The sequence below is a fragment of the Macaca mulatta genome, chromosome 18 (genome assembly GCF_049350105.2).
Source record: "Macaca mulatta isolate MMU2019108-1 chromosome 18, T2T-MMU8v2.0, whole genome shotgun sequence".
NCBI lineage: Eukaryota > Metazoa > Chordata > Mammalia > Primates > Cercopithecidae > Macaca > Macaca mulatta.
This window is the reverse complement of record NC_133423.1, coordinates 81373950-81396159: the sequence shown is the minus strand read 5'-3', so window position 1 is coordinate 81396159 and position 22210 is coordinate 81373950. Positions and strand designations below refer to the sequence as shown.

The window sequence follows — 22210 nt, the reverse complement described above, 5'->3', positions numbered from 1 at the left end:
CTCAAACTTGTGCTGTTGGCAGCAGAGGTCTGAATGTCTAGGTTGAAACCTGTTCCCCATTTCAAAATCAGTTCATGCTGGATCAAAGGTTAGACTCCTGTCAGGGTTAGCAACGAGGTGCTGATCTGCATAGTGATAAATAGCTCTGAGTTTGGGAGGAATGGCTGGTGAGACTGGAGTGCGGAAGCAGGTAGAAGTGCGGACGTTAGTGTCTGATGTGCTGCAGTGAAGTTTTCACTGTATCGGTGTGACTCTGGTGCATTACTGGATCTCTCTCTCTCTCTCTCTCTCTCTCTCTTTTTGAGACGGACTTTCCCTCTGTTGCCCAGGCTGGAGTGCAGTGGTGCGATCTCGGCTCATTACAACCTCCACCTCCTGGGTTCAAGCAATTCTTCTGCTTTAGCTTCCTGAGTAGCCTTGATTACAGGTGCACGCCACCACACCTGGCTAATTTTCATATTTTTAGTGGAGACGGGGTTTCACCATGTTGGCCAGTCTGATCTCGAACTCCTGACCTCAAGGGATCTGCCCACCTCGGCCTCCCAAAGTGCTGAAATTACAAGCATGAGCCACCCCCGCCCCAGCCCTGTCACTGTATCCCTTGAACACCTACTTTCTCCTTTGTAAAGTGGTAGCAGCAACAGAGCTGATCTCTGAGGGCTGCTGTGAAGATTCGGTGAGATGACCACGGAAAGTTCAATCGTGGTGATGGGTGAGCAGCCCAGAGAGAAGCTGAGCAGGTGAGCTCCTCCTGATGCTGGCCTTTGCCTGGGCCCGTGTCCACAGCCAATTCTGAGAGCAGACTGCAGTACTCCACACAGCCTTGGATCCACTTATCAGATTGCACAAGCTAGGAGACCCCTTGGTTGTAAAGCAGCAGAGGCTAAGTTTGGTTAATTTAATCACAAAGCATAGAGCTGGGTTTGTAAAGACATAGTCACTGCACCATCACACCAGACAGTGCAGATTGCCTCACAGACACCACTGACCCTGGGCTCTGGGAATAGCCACTAGAACTATGCCCCTGTCCCCTCTGAAATGGTGGCCGGCTGCCCCTGCTGCCCCCACCCATAGCAGAAGGGATTCCTAGAGAACTCGTCTTATCACCACGAGCTTATGATCCAAACTTAGGGTGGATGGGCTGTTTGGCAGTGCCTAGATCTCATGCCTGAACCCCCACCTGCAAGGGGGCAGGCGTTTTTAGCTTTTCTGTGGGAGGTGGGCTCCTCCGCTAATCACGTCCATGGAGTTCACGTGCTGGGAGGCTAGCAAAAATGACAAATGTCTACTACAAGGACCCTGGCAGATGTCCCTAGAGTTTCCTGTAGTTGTCTACTCACTGTCTGCACACTCAGATTGTAATAATGAACTGATTCCCTAGAGGCCGATGATAGACTGATGTTTGGAGTGTTTGACAAGGCAGAAAATTTTCTCTCATATCCTGGATTATGTTCATTGCCTTTATGCCCAATGTGAAGGGAGTACCATTTCCTCACAGCCTCAGAAGTGGGAAGTGAGCTCGCGTGTTTAAAGACCTTCTACGTATCTGACAGTTGAGACAGAGCTGTGGATGGTGGAAAGAGGACTGGACAGAGTCAGGAGACCTGGTGCAACCCGCGCTATCATTTGTTAGCTTTGTGAGGTTACTAGCTTTGTGGGGTCGTTACAGCAGATCTCTGGATGCCAGTTACTGTATCTGAAAAATGAGCATCATCATCATAACTATCTAATGGAACTGGAAGAATAAATTACATGACGTTTACAACAGTCCCTAGGACACAGTTGGCATTCAGTGCCCTCAGATGGTTTGGTCCTTGCACTTTGATTACCTCCTGAGATGATGGTTAGAATCATGCCTGTGTTGTCGGAGGGTCCTTAAGATTCCTCTCCCATGGCCTCTTCTTGTACTTCTTAGCACGCTTGAAGAATAAATCCTTTATGGGAGCCATATGCGCTGGGTTTGGGCTTCCTGTCTCCCACAGAATCCAAGTGTTCTTTGATCATGAGAAAAGCTGTGTCCTGAGCCAGGAAAGAGGTCAAAGATAGGAGGAAAAGACAGAGAAGGCATAGAGTCTAGGCATGGGGACACGTGCCGGGAGGCAGTGGAGCTTGGTCAGGGGCTGGGTCTGTGCTACCACCTCACAAGACACAGAAATGAGAGTTCCTTTCCTACTCACTGCATTAGGCACAGGAGGACTCCCTTTGTGTTCCTGAGGGCTTTGTGCCTTGGAGCCCCTTGAAATTACTCAGGCTTTCTGCATGACTGCCCCACGGGGCTGCCTGATTCTGCACTGGAGCTCCCGAGTGGATTCCAGCCCCTGCAGCTGTGTCAAGAGGAAGCCAGGTTTGAAGACTGGCTGACACCTGGGCTCTGAAGGCCCACGTGTTTTCCTTTGACTCAACCCACCTGAAACTGCCTCCATCTTCTCTATAGCTCAGAAGGAGGAAACTGGCAGGCCTCCTTATAGAAGACATCTGGGAGATGAAGCCAGGGAAAACAAATTGGGAATAGAAAGTAACGTGTTGAGATGTGAAGATGGAAGACAACGCTGGACATTGCGACGAGAGGGCAGACAGGAGAGCTGACTCAAATCTCCGGCACCTGGGACCGTGGTCCTGAGAAGTCGGGGATGCCTGTGTTGCTGGGAGGTGAGTTCAGCGTGTCATATTCATCGTCACAGGCTCAGGCCTGGGCTATCTGAGTCCCAGTCCTGTGTGCTGAGAAAGGTTGAAGAAACTCCTCATGCCCCTCCCTGTACTCAGAGAGCCTTTACTCCTAGGTAAGCCCTGCCAGCAAAGTTCATGGAACATCATCAAAGCTTTCCCTAACCCTGGGTCGGTAGAGGGTGTTCTAGGGAGAACACAGACTTAGCTAGAGCTTTTTAGGGTATCACTGGCACATGTTGATGTGACATCATTCAATGCAGCTATAGCTTTGCCTCTTCCCAGGCGGAAAGTAGGTTGGAGACTGGAGGATAGAACCACAGGGCATGACTGGGAAAGCCAGGGAGGTTTCCAACGTGGTGTGCGTGCACCCGCTGCCTTAGTCAGGACAGGAAGGCAATAGCAGTACTTTGCCTTGTTATTCTTATGTTAAAAATAAGAAATACTGAAGATTCCCTAATTTTTAACTCATAGGCTGGCCCATCACCCTCAGTTGGTCTGTATGTCAGGAAGTCTCAAATCACACATCAAATGCCATGAGCCCATGGGGACTCCCACACAGCAGGAGGCACCTTTTCTCCCTGTTCCCTTCCAGTCCATGACAGGTGGCATGCCATCTGCCTAGGGTGTCAGCCACTGGCTCTTTCACTAATAATTTTTTTTTTTTTTTTTTTTTGAGACGGAGTCTCCGTCTGTTGGCCAAGCTGGAGTGCAATGGCGTGGTCTCGGCTCACTGCAACTTCTGCCTCTCAGGTTCAAGTGATTCTCCTGCCTCAGCCTCCCGAGTAGCTGGGACTACTGGCGTACGCCACCAGGCCCGGCTAATTTTTGTATTTTTAGTAGAGACAGGGTTTCACCATGTTGGCCTGGCTGGTCTTGAGCTCCCAACCTCAAGTGATCCACCGCCTTGGCCTCCCAAAGTGCTGGGATTATAGTCATGAGCTACCATGCCTAACCTCACTAAGAATTTTGAATGGAAATACTTACAATATTTTGTAATGAGATTCTGAGTTAACATGAAAATATTTTGTACCACACGGAGATTTACTGCTATCTCATGGTAAAGCTCTTAGAAAAGTTGTCTAATGTACAAATAGGTAGTGCATTATTTCTCATTAATAAAAGGCAACATGTTTTAGAAATTCTGACCTTTTCTATAACAAAAACTCATTCTATGTCAGTGGAAAGCTACCTAGCAGGGTTTTTGTTGGGTGGTTGGTAGGAAGCTATCTCCTAGAAAAGCAAATCTCAAAAATAAGTAAAAAAAAAGTGACTTAAAAAAGGAAGGAAGGAAAGGAGGGAGGGAGGAAAGAAGGTGGGAAGGAAGGAAGGGAGGAAGGATTTCAAAAGAAACACTTGGTGCAGAAAAGGATGAAAATAGATGTTCGTGATTATTTCAATCATTATATGATTTTGTTACTAAAATAATACAAAAACCTTCATATCTCTACTCTTTAAACAGTTGGAAAGAAAATTCTCTAAAATATCCAATTTAATGTCCAAAAATTAAAGTGCAAAACTTTCTAATTAGTTTGCAAAGAAACAGAACACTGCAAAATCTTGATTGAAATAAGGAAATGAAAACTTTGTACGTAAATTTCTAAAATGCTGATAAAATTGGTGGATGGGATTGAAGAATAAGTGTTGTGATTTAGGGTGCTCGCAGCCAATAGAGTTTCTTCCATTTGTAGCTATGTAATGTGAGTCTTGCCATCTTCAGCCACCAAAGCCACTATAGCAGAGAATCAGATAAATGAGCTGAGAGCCAGATATTTAAATCACTTTATCACAAAGTGCAAAGGCAAGATTTTCAAAGAAGCATAGTCAACCATGCAGGAACAAGATTTCTGTATCATTGATAAGCTTTAAAATATTGCTTGGTTTACCTTTAGTTCATCATTTAAAAAAATCTTAGTCTTCCTATATGTCTCCTTAAGGACATAGCAGTGTGACACTTTTTTTTCTTTAATCAATAGGACTAATGTGATAAAAAGAAATAGTAATAAGAGACTTCAGCTGTAAATGTTTTATAAATTTGGAGAAATTTGATTTCTTTCCTTCAGGTGAGGCAAGTGGAAGATGATCTCTTCTCCATTGAACTTTCTTCTAAAGTTAGAAGGTGTTTTAATTGCACCATATAAAATTTAAAGCTAAATTTAAAACTTCAAGAAGATGACTGAAATTTGCTAATTTCATGTCTCAAATAAGAAGTGAAGGACAAAGATTATTAACCTGAGAGACTGTGTACAATTTTACATGTTTAACTATTTATAAACGTATTGACTGAGATTTTTAACATTACATTAATAAGGAAAGGTCAAAAATAGCTGTTAGCAGTACATGAAAAATCATACAGAAATTGTTGACCACTTGAATATAGTAATCTGTTTAATTTAATTGCATTTGTCTTAAAAGGCTTATTTCCAGGCTCTAATTTTGATATATTTTAAATAATTGGTTTACTAAATAATAGCAGTTTTTTTTTCAAATGGCTAATATAAATGATATGCTCTAAAGTGGAATTTTGGTGAATGTTTACGCCACATTCACTTTAAATAAAAAAACCTTTGAGTTTAAGTTTAGGAATACACGTGCAGGTTTTTTATATAGGTAAATTGCATGTCTTGGGGGTTTGGTGTACAGAGTACTTCAACACCCAGGTAATACAGGTAGTACCCAATAGGTAGTTTTTTGATCCTCCCACCCTCCACTCTTAAGTAGGCCTCACTGTCCGCCGTTCCCGTCTTTGTGTCCTTGTGTACTCAATGTTTAGTTCCCACTCATTAGTGAGAACATGCAGTGTTTGGTTTTCTTTTCCTGCATTAGTCTGCTCAGGATAATGTATGCCATGTTAACTTTATTGCAAAGATTTGCATATTCTGTATGTTCACTGAAATCTGGTTATTTTAACTGAGCTCTTTATGATTGATATTTAGTTGATTTTAATTGCATACTCCTGTGGAGATAATACAGCAGCATTTGAATTTTCAGTCTATTTACCTGCCTACTTTTGATTCACCAATATATTGTCACTTCCAACTAGTTTCTCATTAATCACCACCCCAGCATCTATCTACGCCTTTCGCGTTATGGCTTCATAAATATATAATCCTAAAATATTTGGTCTGTTCAACTCTTGGGCACAAACTTAAGTTAAAAAGGCAATATAATAAAATATACTATCTGTCAGGAGTTCATAGTAGCTACTGAACAATTACTAAAAGATTTAATCTGTGGAGCATCTAATGGACCCGATCACTGCTTCAGTAACGAACAAGTAAATTAACGAATAAATGAAAATGCTTTATGATGAAAAAGATAGAACATTTTAAAGATAGAACATTTCCTGGATTCACTATATTGTACTTAATTGCATGATTGCACATTGGCTTATTTTGTGTCTATTCAGCAACTGGGACAGCTAGGCTACTTGATTGAATGAAATCCAGTCAAAAACCCAAACTTTGTTGTTAATGGCTTTAAGATAATTTTAAAAGTGAATCTTCCAAGTTATGACCTTACAAACCATTTACCTAGTTTTGACCCTGTTTCCTGAGTCCTTTGGAAAGCCAAGTCCCTGGCATAGCATTTGCTTCCTACTGAATACTGGGAAGTCCTGCCCTAACTGCTTCCAGGTGTCCTTTCCGGACCCATCTAGCCCTTCCAGAACGTTAGCACTTGTTTGGGGGAGAAAAGAATCCCTTTGAATCAGGATCTGTTTTTCGAATGTTCAGCGCATGAAGATTGGCCATTTGATGTGGTCAAAATCACATTTCTCCTTATGTATTTGATGAATGTTAATTAGTTGTTTTAGGTTTTCTCCTAATGATTTACTTTTAAAAATCATGCCAATTATACGCTCTTTCAAGACAATACCATATAAAACCTACATCTGAGGTGGCACATGTGGTTTGCTGAAAACAATTATGTTTCCTCATTGCAAGGTTTTTTTCCTTTTTATTTTTCATTAGATTCATTGACTTTCAACATGTCAAGTAAAAATTCTAGAAACAAAACCAGTTAAATTATATTCACATGAACAATAACAAGCTGCTCCAGACGGCAGAACTATTTGTTTGATCACAACATATAAATATCAGCATCAATATAAAATCAATATGAACACACACACATATGCATACATATGTGTATGTCTAGATGTATATCTTCAGACACCAAATGGCCACCATAAACTTTGAAGGTTAAGCCTATTTCAAAAAACAGAAAGGAAAGAAAAACCTATAAAGGAGAAGAAAGCTTTGAAATATGACTGTAAACCATGTGAAATGCATTTAGGATTTTCAAAGTGAATCGAAGCCTTTCAATTTCAACAGAAGTAAATTGCTGTCATTATTAATGGCAGACATGTGGTAGTGTTTTTAATTGAGATCAAAAGTGAGGTTCTTCCTAGTACAAAGACAGTGCAAACTCAGACTGTGAAATGCTCAGGAGTGACTGGGAATAGTCAGAGGCTTTGTTTTTCACTTTTTGAAGTGCCAAAAAATTCAGTGTACAGCCTTAGAGTTCAAGGGATAAGATAGTTGGAAAAGTGGTGGCAATCCTTAGAGCGGGAGAAAGGCTATTGTTCAGTATTAAATGACAGCATCTAAGATCTGTGACTTTTATTGAGAATTAGGGCAACATTTACCCATACAGATACTTCAAGGAAGCATAGAAGCACCTGCTCCTCTTCATTTTCTGACAATCCTCTCGCTAGGATTACATATTTCTCTTTGACATAGTTTGACTTAGGAGACTAAATATAACTTAAGAAGCATGTTCCCTTAATAAAAGAGCTAATAAAACTGCCAAGGATTTATAAACATAGACTGATATTACCTGGAAAGCAACAGAACGTGGCAACACTGCAAAGAAATTGTAGTTGGACTGGGGAGATAGACATGTTAGCAGCTAATTGCAATTTAGTGGGATGGGTACAATAATAAAAATAGGAAACAGGCCCATGGTAATGTGTGGAGGGGACTAGGCAAATCTGCTTTGGGAAGCAGTCACTGCTCGGGGAAGGTTTTAGGGAGCAGCAGTTCTCACACTTCAGTGTGCCCCAGAACCCCCCGGAGGGCTGTTTAAACACAGATTGCTGGGCCCCACTCTTAGAGTTTGATTCAGTAGATCTGGGGTAAGGCCCAAGGATTTGTATTCCCAGAAATTCCCCCAGGGGCTGCTGCCGTTGGTGGTTGGGAGCCTGCCCTTTGAGAACCACTGTCCTAGAGGAGGAGATGCTGGGTGGGTTTTGCAGGAGGAATAAAACGAGAGGACCATCCTAGGCATGCAAAATGCCACGGGGGGAGCCCTAGGTAGGAAGCCTTTGTGGAAGTCTTATTGCTGCAGGGAAGGGCCCAGGTGGGGAGACCAATTTCCCTGGCTTGCCAGGGGCTGAGAGTTTCCCCAGGACGCAGGACCAAAACCAGGACAGTCCTGGGCAAACTTGGACAGTTGGCCACCTGGGAACAGCAAGAGGATGAGACCAGACAGGTGGGCATAATTCACACCCTGATTGTCCCGGGCCAGGTCAGGGGGCTTTAACTGGAAAGCCACTGGGAGCCATAAAAACGGCGGTAAACAGGGTAGATCACAAGGTTTTTGTTGTTGTTGTTGTTGCTGTTGTCAGGGGCAGGTGGTGAGGAGACAGAGTCTCGCTCTGTTGCCCAGGTGGGAGTGCAGTGGCCTGATCTCGGCTCACTGCAACCTCCGCCTCCCAGGTTCAAGCAATTCTCCTACCTCAATCTCCCGAGTAGCTGGGATTACAGGCGCCCACCACTATGCTCAGCTAAGTTTTTGTATTTCAGTCGAGGCGGGGTTTCACCCTGTTGCCCAGGCTGGTCTCGTACTCCTGAGCTCAGGCAATCTGCCCACCTGAGCCTCCCAAAGTGCTGGGATTTCAGTGTGAGCTACTGTGCCTGGCACAAGGTTTTTGTTTTTAAAAAATCACTTTGAAAGTCATGTGGATGACTGATTAGAAGAGGGTGAGACTCAGGCAGGGAGGGAGCTCCTGAAGTGACCTGGGGGGGAGACGCCATGACTTAAGGCAGGTGTTTGGGCGCAGCATGAGGATGAGGAGGGAGAGGCAAACGATGCTGGAAGCCTGAGTGCACTGGACTTAGCAACCCATGGAAGAATGTAGGAGGACTCCAAGGCCTGTGGTCTGGAGCCAAGTGAATGGTGCTGACCAAATGCGCATTTTACAGACAAACACTGAGACCCTGAGCGTTTGTGTGATTGGCCAAGGCCACAGCATCCGTGAGCAGAGGAGCTGTGTGTGACCGTACAGAACATTCCTGCCACACTACTCGCTCTCTTCCATGGACTAATCATATCTCCATGGTGCTTTCTACATACACCTGTTAGGTAGGTTCGTCCAATGGTCTTTATAAGTGGTGATGAGAAGCTGTTCTCAGCAGCTGTGCTCAGAGCATCTCTTTAGTCCTCAACTTCCTTTAACGGAGGCATCGTGCCTCTTTTTCAGAAGGAGACCACCACTTACTGCATTTCACAGGTGGCTCTTTATTCTTAATCTGACCCTGTGCGTGTCTGTTTTTTCTCGTCTTCGTTCCAAGTTTCACATTAGTGAAGCAGTATGTGTACTTGGCTTTTGTAGTCTTTGGATGTACACTTGAGTGACTAATATTGGTTTTTAAATGAGTTTCTATTGCTTGATATTAATCCCTTCTCCCTTTTTGGCCCACTGTGTCATGATGCTGCCAAACACAATCTTTGAGAACTCTATTGACACAGTGGGAGTGTTTCAAGGCTGCTTGAGGAGCACCTTCTACTACACACTGCACTAATTAGAAATAAATCTTGAGTTTCAGCATGTTTCAGCCAGCTTCACAGGACTCGGTGCAATTTCCATTCTGCTGCTGTGCAACAGGGGCCGGGCAAACTTTCTCCTTTTTGGCTGGGGCAGACCAGTTCACAATTGAGAAGCAGGTGAGGGTCTTTGCTGGGTGTGCAGAGTGACCAGCACGGATAGATTTCCTCACCCTGATCCATGACAGCAGTGATCGGTACCCTGATTGAGTTAGGAAAAGCAATCCCAGGGTCAGCAGATGGCTGGAGGCCTGTGGCACACGGAGGATGAGGATGGAAGCAAGCCAAGATAGTAGGCAGAAGCAAAACTGGCCAAGAAACAGCAACCCAGAGAGCCCAAGACTGCATACAGCACAGAGGAGGTCAGTCTGAGAACCAAAGTCGATTAAGAGCCAAGGGAAGATAAGGTGGAAGAATAAAGGTTCAGATGAGTTCCTTTAAGAGAGTTCCCTGGGCAAGATTTGTGTGCCAGCTTCTTCTCTGGGGGGACCCTGGCTCACATTATAGGCGCAACTCTCCAATGTTGGTGCCTGAAGGGTGCAATGACAACATTAAATATCAGGCATGATCCAAGTGGGCTAACTCTGATGGAGGCTCAGTTGTAGCCTGGGAGGAGCAGGCAATGTCCGAGTCTTCACTGGGAGGGGGCAAAGCATAGCCTTGAAAAGTGTGTGTGAGGAGATGGGTGATGGGTGAGCCCCCAAAGTCAACCTGACATCTTCACACTTTCCCCCATATCCAGCTGGTCTTGCCCCTGTTGAAACTGTAGGACACACCCTTTGTAATAAGCCAAGGCAAAGTGTGGAAGAACCGATGCAAAAGGTATGTTCAGGTGGCAAGGGGCCAGCCTCCTATACATCAAAAGTGAGGGTTCTATAGATCAGGGTGAGGGGATCTATCCATGCTGGTCACTCTGCACACCCAGCAAAGATCCTCACCTGCTTCTCAATTGTAAACTGGTCTGCCCTAGCCAAGAGGTAAACAATTTGCCTGGCCCCTGTTTGCATGCTTTGTGGTCTTTCAGCAACTAACAAGTTGGAAGGGAATTTGATCAATGAGTTCACCTCGATAGACTCATACTTAATCATTTGAAAGAATGATCATTTTGGATGGACTGATAGCTTCTTGTGCCTTCAAATCACACAAAGTCAGGAAGTGGTTTCTTTGTCTTTCGGATTGGTTCTGTCACTGTAGGAGAGTTGTTTAAACTGACTATTGGGGTGTACAGCTCTCTCCCTCCCCATCCAACTTTTCACTACCTGGGACCAATTTTATTTTCCTTTAATAATAACTATTTCATTCTTTTTGAAGAAACAATTCATAATTTTTATGAAAATTTAAGCAATGCAGAAAATCTAAAAAAGAAAGGGAAAAAGAATCCCTGACCTCAGGTGATCTGCCCGCCTCAGCCTCCCAAAGTGCTAGGATTACAGGCATGAGCCACTGTGCCTGGTCTAGATATCCTTCTATGGTTAATAAAAATGATTGGGAAAACAATAAGTGGTAGAAATGATTGGCTATTTTACAATACGTTTCAGTATTAGATAGGCTAGATTCACCCCTATTGTGAACAGTGGGACATTTGAGTACTTCTATTCTTCCTGACACTTCTCTTACGCTTTATTATGATTCTTCCTAGTAAGTTTCATAACACATTTATTTCATTTATAACCACAGGTTGCTTAGCCTTAGCTGTACTTGTGAGTGATGCCTTACCGTTTATTCTTTTACTGTGGCTGTTCTATTCCTTGTTTCTTTATTTTGATTTATCACTCGTTTGGCTGGATTTCATTCTTAAATGTTTGAAAGGAAAAGTTGGCTGGATCTCAAATTCCTGGATCACTTTCCCCTAAGCGGAAACCTTGTAAACCTTGTAAACTTTGCTGGCCTATCTTCTGGCATGAAATGTTAGTCCTCAGTTTCTCCATGTAGCCCCTGGTGAGCTTCATGTCATCAATACATAGTTTTGCAGAAAGGACTCAAGGGTGCTATATTTCCTGAGTTCTTTCATGTTCAGGACTTTTGACCTTTTGTCTTTGTACTTGAATGACATCTTGGTTGGGTGTGACATGCTTAGATCAGAGTTTCTTTCCCTTCTAACGTTGCTCCAATGTATTTTGGCTGTGAAGATTGTTATGGACAAGTCTAAGGCCAGCCAACTAGGCCCCAGGAGTTTCTCTGTTTGGATGACTGAAGAATTCTTGATTTTTCCCTTGAAGGTTAATAACAACCAGGATAAGCCTTTAGAGTCATCATTTAAAATCTATTTTCTGGAAAATGCACCTCTGTGATCTGGAAGGCTCTTCTTCCTTCATTTCAGAAAAATGTCTTTCCTGATACATCTTTGTATACTTTTAGGTTTTCATTTGCTGGCATTTTTTTTTTTAAGGACACTAGCTTTATATCTATTATGTTCTCTTTGTTATAAGGAATTAATCTTTTTCCTTTGTATTCACTCTGATTATTTTAAGCTATTCTTTTATGTTAGTACTTTAGTTTTTTTTTGTGACAGAGTCTCACTCTGTCGCCCAGACTGGAGTGTGGTGGCATGATTTTGGCTCGCTGTAACCTCTGCCTCCCGGGTTCAAGTGATTATTCTGTCAGCCTCCCGAGTAGCTAAGATTGCAGGCATGCGCCACCGTGCCTAGCTAATTTTTGTAGTTTTAGTAGAGATAGGTTTCACCATGTTGGCCAGGCTGGTCTCGAACTCCTGACCTCAAGTGATCCAACCGCTTCGGCCTCCCAAAGTGCTGGGATTACAGGCATGAGCCACCATGCCTGGCCAATAATTGACTTCTGACCTTAACTATATATTTTGTTTCTTGCTGTTTCCAGTCTATTTACTGGTTCTGTGATGGTATTATTTCAATGCTCAATTTATTTCCTCAGCTCTACAATTCACCTCAATCTGTGTTTTTCCTCAGTCTGTGTTTTTGCCTCTTGTTTTATGGAGTTCTCGTTAACATTAGATTGGTGATTTTATGTGCAGAAAGGATTACTTATGGGTTATTTGGCTTAATTTAAGTTTACCTGATTAAACTTACAAATCTTTTTTTTTTTTTTTTTTTTTTTTTGAGCCAGAGTCTCACTCTGTTGCCCAGGCTGGAGTGCAGTGGTGCAGTCTCGGCTCACTGCAACCTCTGCCTCCTGGGTTCAAGTGATTCTCTGCCTCAGCCTCCTGAGTAGCTGGGACTTCAGGCGCCTGCCACCATGCCTGGCTAATTTTTTTTTTTTTTTTTTTTTAATATTTTTCAGTAGAGATGGAGTTTCACTATGTTGGCCAGCTGGTCTCGAACTCTTGACCTCAGGTGATCCACCTGCCTCAGCCACCCAAAGTGCTGGGATCCACCACATCCAGCCACAAATCTTAAAATCTAATTTTAAGAGTTCAGGTTTAACACACAACTCTTACTGTTTTACAAATACGAATTTGATACAAATAATCTTATGTTTGAATTACTTTGTCTCCATATTCATTTTTTCAAGTTCTGTGTTCTTGTACATTTCCACATCCAACAAAGAGGAGTAATTTTACCTTCTTAACTTGACAAAGGTTTCTTGGGCCAAAAATTCCAGGCATCAGTGCGGTTGCTTATCAGCTAGGGATCTGAGCCAAGGATTCAGGAACCAGAGGCTACACGCTTGCAGCATTATTGCACCGAGTAAAGAGATCAGGAGCAGTTGTGCCGATTGTGCCTTACACAACGGTATCTGCAAAAGGGCATTGCGGGAGCTAAAATCCAGCCTGCACTTTTGCCAAGACACAACTGGAAAAAGGACACTCGTATGCGCTGCTCTGCCCAGACGGCTTGGCTTTATCTAACTGGTACAGCCAGAAAAGCATCTTTTTATTCATCGGCATACTCTCCCAGAGCTGTGCCTGTTTCTAAATTGTACAAAAACACGTCATAGTGGTCAAGTGCTAATGGCGACTCCAAGCCGTGGATGAATGTGCTGAACCTCTCTGATAATCAGTGCTGGCTTTTAGGGCAGCAGCAAAGCCCCAACCCTCACTTTTAGGGAGATTTCATTTCACAGGCTAGTGCATCATATGCTCAGTGTTCGTGTTTCCAGTCCTGCTCTGCGGCAGGAGTTAATCCCGACTGGGAGAGGTGGAATCCTGTGCCCTGCTCCTGCTGCTGCCAATTTATTTTGTGACCTGATAGAGTCAGTTAACCTCCTGACTGCCTTGTTGGACTTGGAATTATTTTATACTTCTCTTGATTAAGTCTCAGCCTCACTATAGTCATTTATTAACATGTGTTTTCAAAATTCTATCGTCTAAAACACTTAGAGATCGTCTTCTTTTTCTCAGGGTGTATTAAAATGTCTTCCATGTCCTAAGTTATGTCTTCTTAATTGGGTTCTTTGTCATCATGTAATGCTTCTTGTTTCCTTCCTTTCTCTCTTTCTTTTTTCTTTTTACTTCTTTCTCTTTTTTCTTCTCATAATTTTGTTGTTGAAGATTTGCATACCAGCCAAGAGAAGGTTTTTTTTTCTTAATTAATAAAATGTATTTTCCTGGCCAGGCATGGTGGCTCATGCCTGTAATACCAGCACTTTGGGAGGCCGAGGCAGGTGGATCACTTGAGGCCAGGAGTTCGAGACAAGCCTGGCCAATAGTGAAACCTTGTCTCCACTATAACTACAAAAAAAAAAAAAAAAAAAAAAAAAAAGCCGGGCATGGTGGTGCACGTCTATAGTCCCAGCTACTTGGGAGGCTGAGGCAGGAGAATTGCTTGAATCTGAGAGGTGGAGTTGCAATGAACTGAGATCATACCACTGCACTCCAGCCTGGGTTGACAGAGCAAGACTGTCTCAAAAAATAAAAATTAAAAAAAATGTATTTTACATTTTGAGCAGTTTCAAGTTTATTAAAAAAAATTGAGCAGAAAGTGCAGAGTTCTCATACACCCCCTCACAATCTGCCCTTCCACCAATGTCTCCTACTTTTAACATCTTGCATTAGTATGCTACATTTGTTACATTGGTGAACCAGTATTGATACATTATTATTAACTAAATCCATCTTTTACACTAGGGTTCACTCTTGTGGTATAGATTCTGTGGGCTTGGAGAAATGTACGCCATGTATCCACCGTTACAGTGTCATACAGAATAGTCTCACCGCCATACAATCTTCTGTGCTTCACCTATTCATCAGAGGAAACTTTTTTCATCTAGTTTTGGTGACCCAGTTAGTTATAACAGATGTTCACTGAGGGCCTACTTGTAGCATGAATTGTAAGTAAGCCCTGACACCTGGGAATTAATAATGACCTCCAAATATCAGCCATTCTACACTATGCTGCCGACAAGAGGTAGGCAGACCTGCATAGACGGAGGGATTGACCTTGGGATGAAGTGTGAAAAGTGTGAGTCACTGTCATGGTCTCCTAAAACTGTAAATACATTCTAAGATGCTGGCAAAACCAAGTTGACAGAAATGAAATTGGTCTATGATGCATTTCCTGAGTAGAATTTTTAGTAAAATATGTTTAAAAATATTTAACTGAAAAGGAATGGTTCATGCAATTTACCTGCCCTTATTTATTGACATGATGGGAAGTTTGTTAAAAATCTACTAGAAATGTCATCATAAACGTCTGAAGGGGGAAGAAAATCCACCATTTTTCATGATTCTAATAACACTGTTCTTAAGACCTAAGAATTGAAGATAGAATTTTGACATCACTGGTAATGTTCCACCAAAACAGAGAGAAAGTGCCAAAAGTTTGGAAATGTGAAAATATGACCTCACCTTCCAAAACAGAGGAGAGAAGTTGATGGCAAAACTCTACAGTGGATTACTAATGAATCAGGTTATGAGTATTTCTTAAACAAGGGCTGTAATGGTTCCGCAGTGTAGCATAGATGTGGAACAATGGGGAGTTTTGAGTGTTCTATTTGGGGAGGTTTCTTGGCATTCTGAAACATCTCAAAAGGAAGTGTATCCTTGCTCTCCAAGCCTTTGGAAGCATCTCTTAAGTTGACCCTGTGTTACATGGCCTCCAAGGCCGCAATACAAGTAGAGTTTCTGCTGTCTAATTAGCTGTGAAGTCAGAGAAACCTGATTATGAATCCTGGCTGTGTCAGTTTTTGGTTGAATTACCAAGGACAAGTTATTTAGCGTGTCTAACCCTCAGGTTCCCCATCTGTAAAATGGGGGTATTAGGGGTTCCTATCTATTAAGGTTGTAATGAGGACTGAGCATGAACTCACAGCACTTAGTGTGATGCATAGCACATGATGTGTCCTAAGCGAGTAGGAGCTGCGAGGGGTGTGCCAGACTGCATTTGTGAAAGCTCTGTGTGGCCATGCCCTATACGCCTCTTCAGCTGGGAGTCCTCGTGCTTGAAAAGCAGATCCTGCCAGCTATCTTGTAGGCAGAATTCCTGAGTCGATTGAATGTTGGACTAGATGATCCACAAAACTCTTCCAGTTCAGAGTCTGTGATTCTTTTCCTTTTATAAGACCACAGTTTCCAGGCAAAGCTGAAATGGTACTGGGTCACAGAAGGACCTCTCCTTTTTCACCCATTTGGAAAACTTGTGGTGCTGTGACAGCCTCTTGTCTCGTTACCAGGTTTCTACACCAGGGGGTGAATCATGTTTTGGGAAATATCCCTGACATCCCTGATTGAAAATAGCATCTGGCTGCCTCTTGTGGAAATGGAAGTGGAGACTGGTTACCTGAGTCCCAAAGGTATCATGCACATGAGGAGGATGGGGCAGAGAGGACTGGACACCTGGGTCCCTAAATCATCACAGGCAGAGCAAGAACAAGGCAGACAGAACTGAACACCTGGAGCCCAATGTACGACATCCAGGAGAAGGACAGGGCAGAAGGGATGGGAGGCGTGGGTCCCAAAGGCGTCACATGCGGTTGAAGGACTGGGTCAGAGGCACAAGTTCCGTCCCGCCGTGCATCTCTGGAAGTAGGGCCTGATGAAGGCAGCTTCATTTTGGTCTTCCTTACATCTGTGGCTTCCTTCCCCACCTCACCTTCTATTCTCTTCTGAGTGACCCAGCATGTTGTGTAATGATAAATGTTCACAAGGCTGCCCCTAGAGGGACATAGCGTTATCCATTGCTGCCTTCATTTGTGTGTTTGTGCATCCAACATTTTTTATTCATTCATCCAACATTTTTTGTTCATCCAAAAAATGTTGGATGAATGAATATGCAAATGAAAGCAGCAGAGGATAATGATTATATCCATCAACTCACCGCTGTAGTCATAGTAAAGGGAAATGCTCAGAGATAGATGACTGTGGACTACAATGGTCATCACGAGCAAAGATGCCCCAAATGGTGTCTGCCAGCAGGTTTGAAGCAATGAATATTTGAGGTCTCAATACACAGGGGGCAGTGGGGGCTGCGGGTGTGGGACCAGCAGGTACCAGAAGTTTTTCTGTTGCAGTTTCCTCACTTGAAAAATCCAGTTGAGGCCGGGCGCGGTGGCTCAAGCCTGTAATCCCAGCACTTTGGGAGGCCGAGACGGGTGGATCACGAGGTCAGTAGATCGAGACCATCCTGGCGAACACCGTGAAACCCCGTTTCTACTAAAAAATACAAAAAACTAGCCGGGCGAGGTGGCGGGCGCCTGTAGTCCCAGCTACTCGGGAGGCTGAGGCAGGAGAATGGCGTAAACCTGGGAGGCGGAGCTTGCAGTGAGCTGAGATCCGGCCACTGCACTCCAGCCTGGGCTACAGAGTGAGACTCTGTCTCCAAAAAAAAAAAAAAAAAAAGAAAAATCCAGTTGCCTCCATCACCGTGTTCCTAATTGGGGAAGAAATTGTGTCTAATAAAGGATATTGAATCCTTTAGTTTTGAGAAACTAAGGACTTCCCAGGGTTTGAGAGAAGGGGGAGATGGCATCATCAGGAATGCAGTTGCACTGCAAGGAGGCATGTGGCTGTGGCTCTTATTTATTTTACCACACATGTTTATAAATGTAGATTTTTAGACAGAACAACCATTTCAGCATTTTACGCCAGTGCTTGCTAGGTCTCTGCTTAGAAAGAATACTTTGCCCTCAAACCCCATTTTTAACCCCAATTCCAAAAACAACAGAGATGAGAGAAATTTTGGATTTAAAGATTCTTAAGTGCCTGAGCTTGCCGTTGCAACATGCTTGGGAACATTGTAGCTCAGTGTCAGGAATTCTGGAAGAGGTCACAACTAAGGAAGGAAAAAATCAAAAGTAGCAGCATGAAGTGAGCTGAATATGGGAATCCTGCCAATCTGTATCTGTCCAAAGACATAAAACTGAAACAAATCAGGAAATTTGCTTACTAATGAAATGCATGCTGCTTCTAACGCTTGCTGTCTTCTCTGGGACACTTATGAATTCTGAACTTGTGTGTTCATTTGTGGGTTTATCACTCAAGAGCATGTTGCTTCTGTGGCCCGTGTGGTGCTTCCTGTGGTTCCACGTGCATTTCCTAATCTGGCCGTCCACGGAGATCAGAGACAGGGCTTGAGTTTTCCTGCCTCCCTCCCTCCCTCTGGCACCCTCCGCCTCACTGCGTCCTCTCTGAGCCTCTGCACTGAGAATGTTTTATCTAAAACTGAGCTTCAATTTGAAGTCTGCCTAAAATCTGACCTTTACATTCACCTCCTTCTGGAAGCAAAAGAGGTAAATTCAGCATTTTTATTTCACCGAGTATGGTAACTGTCTTATGCACTGCTTTTTAGAAGAGCAAAAATAAAACATGAGGGGCATGACTAGTGTCACCAACTTCTCTCTCTCTCCTCCAGGAAATACTTATTAGAGATTGACTGTTTATTGGACACTGAGCTGGTACAATGGGCATAATTCGAAGGAGGCCATCAAGGAGGATTTAAAACAGTATCAGGTGACCATCCTCCTCACCAGGGCTGGTTTTAGGGTTTGCAGGGCTGTGGGCAAATATTTTTTGTAAGGCTCCTGTCTACACAATTTGATTGTAAAATATGTTACAAAATTCATGGGTCCATGTAGGGTATAGTGATTTATCAATGGGGATTTGCGATAGTGAGTGGAGAAGAGGAACCTCTGTATTTTTCTATCATCCAGTCAGTGCACATGACGTTCGTGGTGTCTGGGCACCATCTCTTCTTTTTCTTTATTGTCAAGGGCAGCATTCCTGGTCAAGGTCATATCTCTAGGAAGAAAAGGTAGCAATGCTATGCTGTCATCACTCACTGCCATGACTGTCAGGGACCCGTTTGTACTGAAACAATGTAGACCTGGGACCATTCATGCACTACTGGTCACATCATTTGTGAGGCTGCAGTGTCCACCACAACTGGGCATGGCTTCTGCTGACTCTCAAAGTGGTTTATGTGCTTTGCTAACATGGACCACCAATGCCAGGATTACCCAGATGATTCAGGAAAATGCAAATGAAGATTCATTTTTTGGTCATGTGGTATTTCGAGTTATGTAGCATGAATGCAGAATAACCGATCGTCCATGGCATCATCCCTTGACTTTTTTTCTGAGACAGAGTCTCCCTCTGTCACCCAGGCTGGAGTGCAAAGGTGCAATCTCGGCTTGCTGCAACCTCCATCTCCTAGGTTCAAGCGAGTTTCCTGCCTCTGCCTCCTGAGTAGCTGGGATTACAGGTGCATGCCACCATGCCTGGCTAATTTTTTTTAAATTTTTAGTAGAGACAGTGTTTCACCAGGTTGGTCAGGCTGGTCTCGAACTCCTAACCTCGTGATCCACCTGCCTCAGCCTCCCAAAGTGCTGGGATTACAGGCATGAGCCACTGCACCCGGCCATCCCTTGACTTCTTTAGGCTGACATCACTGCATGCCTGTAATGAATGGGGTCTCTTTGCCCATGGACAGCATCTGCCTTCCACACTGCAACAGCAGGAGGGCAGGTGAGAGGGCTGAAGCAGAACAAGGACAGGAAACCCATCCATACAAGATGGCCCATCCCTGCCAGTCATGGCTTCAGAATGACCCAACAGAGTAGTGTGGCCACATTGATGGGAAGTTTCATCAGGGGAAATGGATCTGGCCACCTCCAAAGGATGGCAAGACACGTGCAGAGTCTGTGGAGGGCGGTTGGTCAGTGGGAGCTGTGCATTATGAGGCACACATGTTGGCACCTACAGCACCATCCAGTGCTATAAGCTAGAGGGCACCACAGCTGGAACACAGGGGGAGGAGCCCATGCATGGAATTGCACACAGGCTGAGACTCAAGGACCAGGGTCACCTTAACCAGGCTGTCAGCACCACTCTGATGGCCAGATCCCAAACAATCTCCTGTGGCAGTGAGTGGGAGTGATGGCCATGCCGGGGTGCCCGCTGGAGCCAGAGCCCACCCACGACCCACATGACTCCACAGGCACAGGTCCCTCAGCTGCTCTGGGCACCTGCAAGGAGTGGGGCAGTGCATGGGGCCAAAGCACAGGCCCCTTCAAGAGAGGAGCCCTGGGCAGGGGACTCTTGCTGGGCCAAAGGGCCTTCACGAAGCCCTCCCCAGCTTCCCTTTGGCTAGGTACGATGACACCTTCCTATAAGTTTCCCCAGTGCTTGGCTCATCTCAGTATACTTCTGTTTCAGATTACAGTTTAATATTTGCAAGTGTATCTTCTCTGACAGACTGTAAGCTATATAAGGTAGGGGACGGCCTTTTAGTTATTTCTGCACCCCTCAGAGTGCCTAATTCAGAGCTTTGAAGTGAGAAACAAAAATGAAATTCTAAGTCCTTCAACAAACTGAATAGACCCTCACTTGGCCAAGGGGACCTCAGATAACCCTTAAAAACTGAGTTCTGGCCATGATGGGATGGGACCTCAGACATGTTTCACTATCCCCCCTCGCTTGCTGGCCCCATGAGGTTTTCTTCACTGGGGGCTGAACAGAAACCAGCCCTTTGGAAAGACTATTCCAGCCCGATATCCACCAGCCGCCTGGCAGTGCCCATCCCTTTTGCAGTTTGAAAACAACTGACCAGCATTCCTTCCTGATAAGACTCCCACTGACCACAGAGTGGTTCTGGCCAGTCTACAGAGCATGCACAGAGAGGGGTTTTTTTTCTTTTTTCCTTTGCTTCACCTTTTGACATCATAGGGCTAAAGTCTCCACCCTCATGTCGTGCTAATGCCACTGTTTTTGGACATGGGTCTCCAAGGAGAGGCTCGAAGCTCAGTTGTGCATGTGCATGTTTCTCCTTCCATAAATATGCACAACTCCTCCTAGAGGTTGTTAAATATGTGTACTCGGCCACCCCACTCCTCATACATTCTTGCTCCCTTTGCCCCTCCCTACGAATATGTTTCTGGCTTCTGGCCAGAGGCTACGATTTCCAGCCTATCAGAATGGCCACCAGCAGGCTGCCCTTTATGAGACATGAAGCTCTCCTTTCCAGATGTATGAACCTCATCATTCTTCAGTTGACAAAACCTTGCAACCTCTGTGGGTCGAAGTAACATAAAGTAAATTAAAAGGGCATTTTCCACAACAAGTTACTATCTTAATCAGAGGCTTCCAGAGAAACAGAGCCAATGGTGTCTGTAAAATCAGTAATTGGCTCCTGTGATTATGGAGGCTGAGAAGTCCCACAATCTGTTGTATATAAGCAGGAGGCCGAGGAAACCCAGTGGTAATTCAACAGGAGCCAAAGGCTGCAGACCCAGGAGAGCCGACGGTGTGAACAACAGTTGAGGGCGGGAAAGAGGAGACATTTCAGCCCCAGATGTGAGGCAAGAAGGAAAAGGGACAGGTTCTTCCTTCCTCTGCCTTTGGTTCTATTCAGGCTGTCACGGGGTTGAATGAGGCCCACACACACTGGGGAGGGCCATCTGCTTCAGATGCTAATCCCCCGGAAACACCCTTATAGAAGTCACAGTTAATCTGGGCACCCCACCATGCAGTCCAGGTGACACAAAACACAGTCAGAGGGGCCTCAGCAAGGGAGACAGGCTTGTGACCCAGGAGGAGGTTAGGAGGCTTCTCTTCTCCAGCTCTGTTCCCGCCTTCTTTGCCATCAAGGACATTTCTGGGGGCACCAGGGTCTCTTTTTGCCACATCATTTACTGTCTTTCAGCCTTCTCTTGCCAACCTCCCTGGCTGCTTCCTCATATCATTTTTTGCAGAATGTATTATTCATGGCCATTATTATCTTAGAGGGAAATTAAATCATAGGTTACCTCTCTCATTGTGTTTACATTTCAGACTCTATGTGTACTTCTGGAGTGAAGAGCTCTTCACTCGTTAAAAGCACTTAGGGCTTTCATTGCACATTACAAAAGGCTTTCACTGCACATTACGGGGTTGGGAGTTAGAAAACCTACAAAGGGTGGACACTACGTAGAACACTTTTAGGATTTCTTCCATCCTGAGATTCTGCAATTTTTTTTTTTTTTTTTTTTTTTGAGACTGAATCTTGCTCTGTCTTCTGGGCTGGAATGCAGTGGCCTGATATTGGCTCACTGTAAGCTCTGCTTCCTGGGTTCACGCCATTCTCCTGCCTCAGCCTCCCGAGTAGCTGGGACTACAGGCACCCGCCACCTTGCCCAGCTAATTTTTTATATTTTTAGTAGAGATGGGGTTTCACCGTGTTAGCCAGGATAGTGTTGATCTCCTGACCTCATGATCCGTCTGCCTCAGCCTCCCGAAGTGCTGGGATTACAGGCGTGAGCCACCACACCTGGCCAAGATTCTGCAGATTTTAAAACCTGTGGAAAAAGAGTTTGAAAGAATAAGTCAGCATAA

At 44.3% G+C, this 22210-nt stretch overlaps 1 protein-coding gene and 1 long non-coding RNA gene across 2 annotated transcripts in view; one reads left to right on the top strand and one right to left on the bottom strand.

Moving 5' to 3' along the window:
* The window catches only part of LOC114673869 (uncharacterized), a 245244-nt gene that overhangs the window by 86852 nt on the left and 136182 nt on the right, over nt 1-22210 (top strand). The gene's annotated exons all lie outside the window — the stretch shown is intronic.
* Nucleotides 8308-14169, bottom strand: LOC144336519 (uncharacterized). The gene is made up of 3 exons (XR_013408377.1): nt 14080-14169; nt 10483-10888; nt 8308-9536 (listed from the first exon to the last, which is right to left on the bottom strand). It is a non-coding gene; the product is annotated as an uncharacterized LOC144336519 (long non-coding RNA).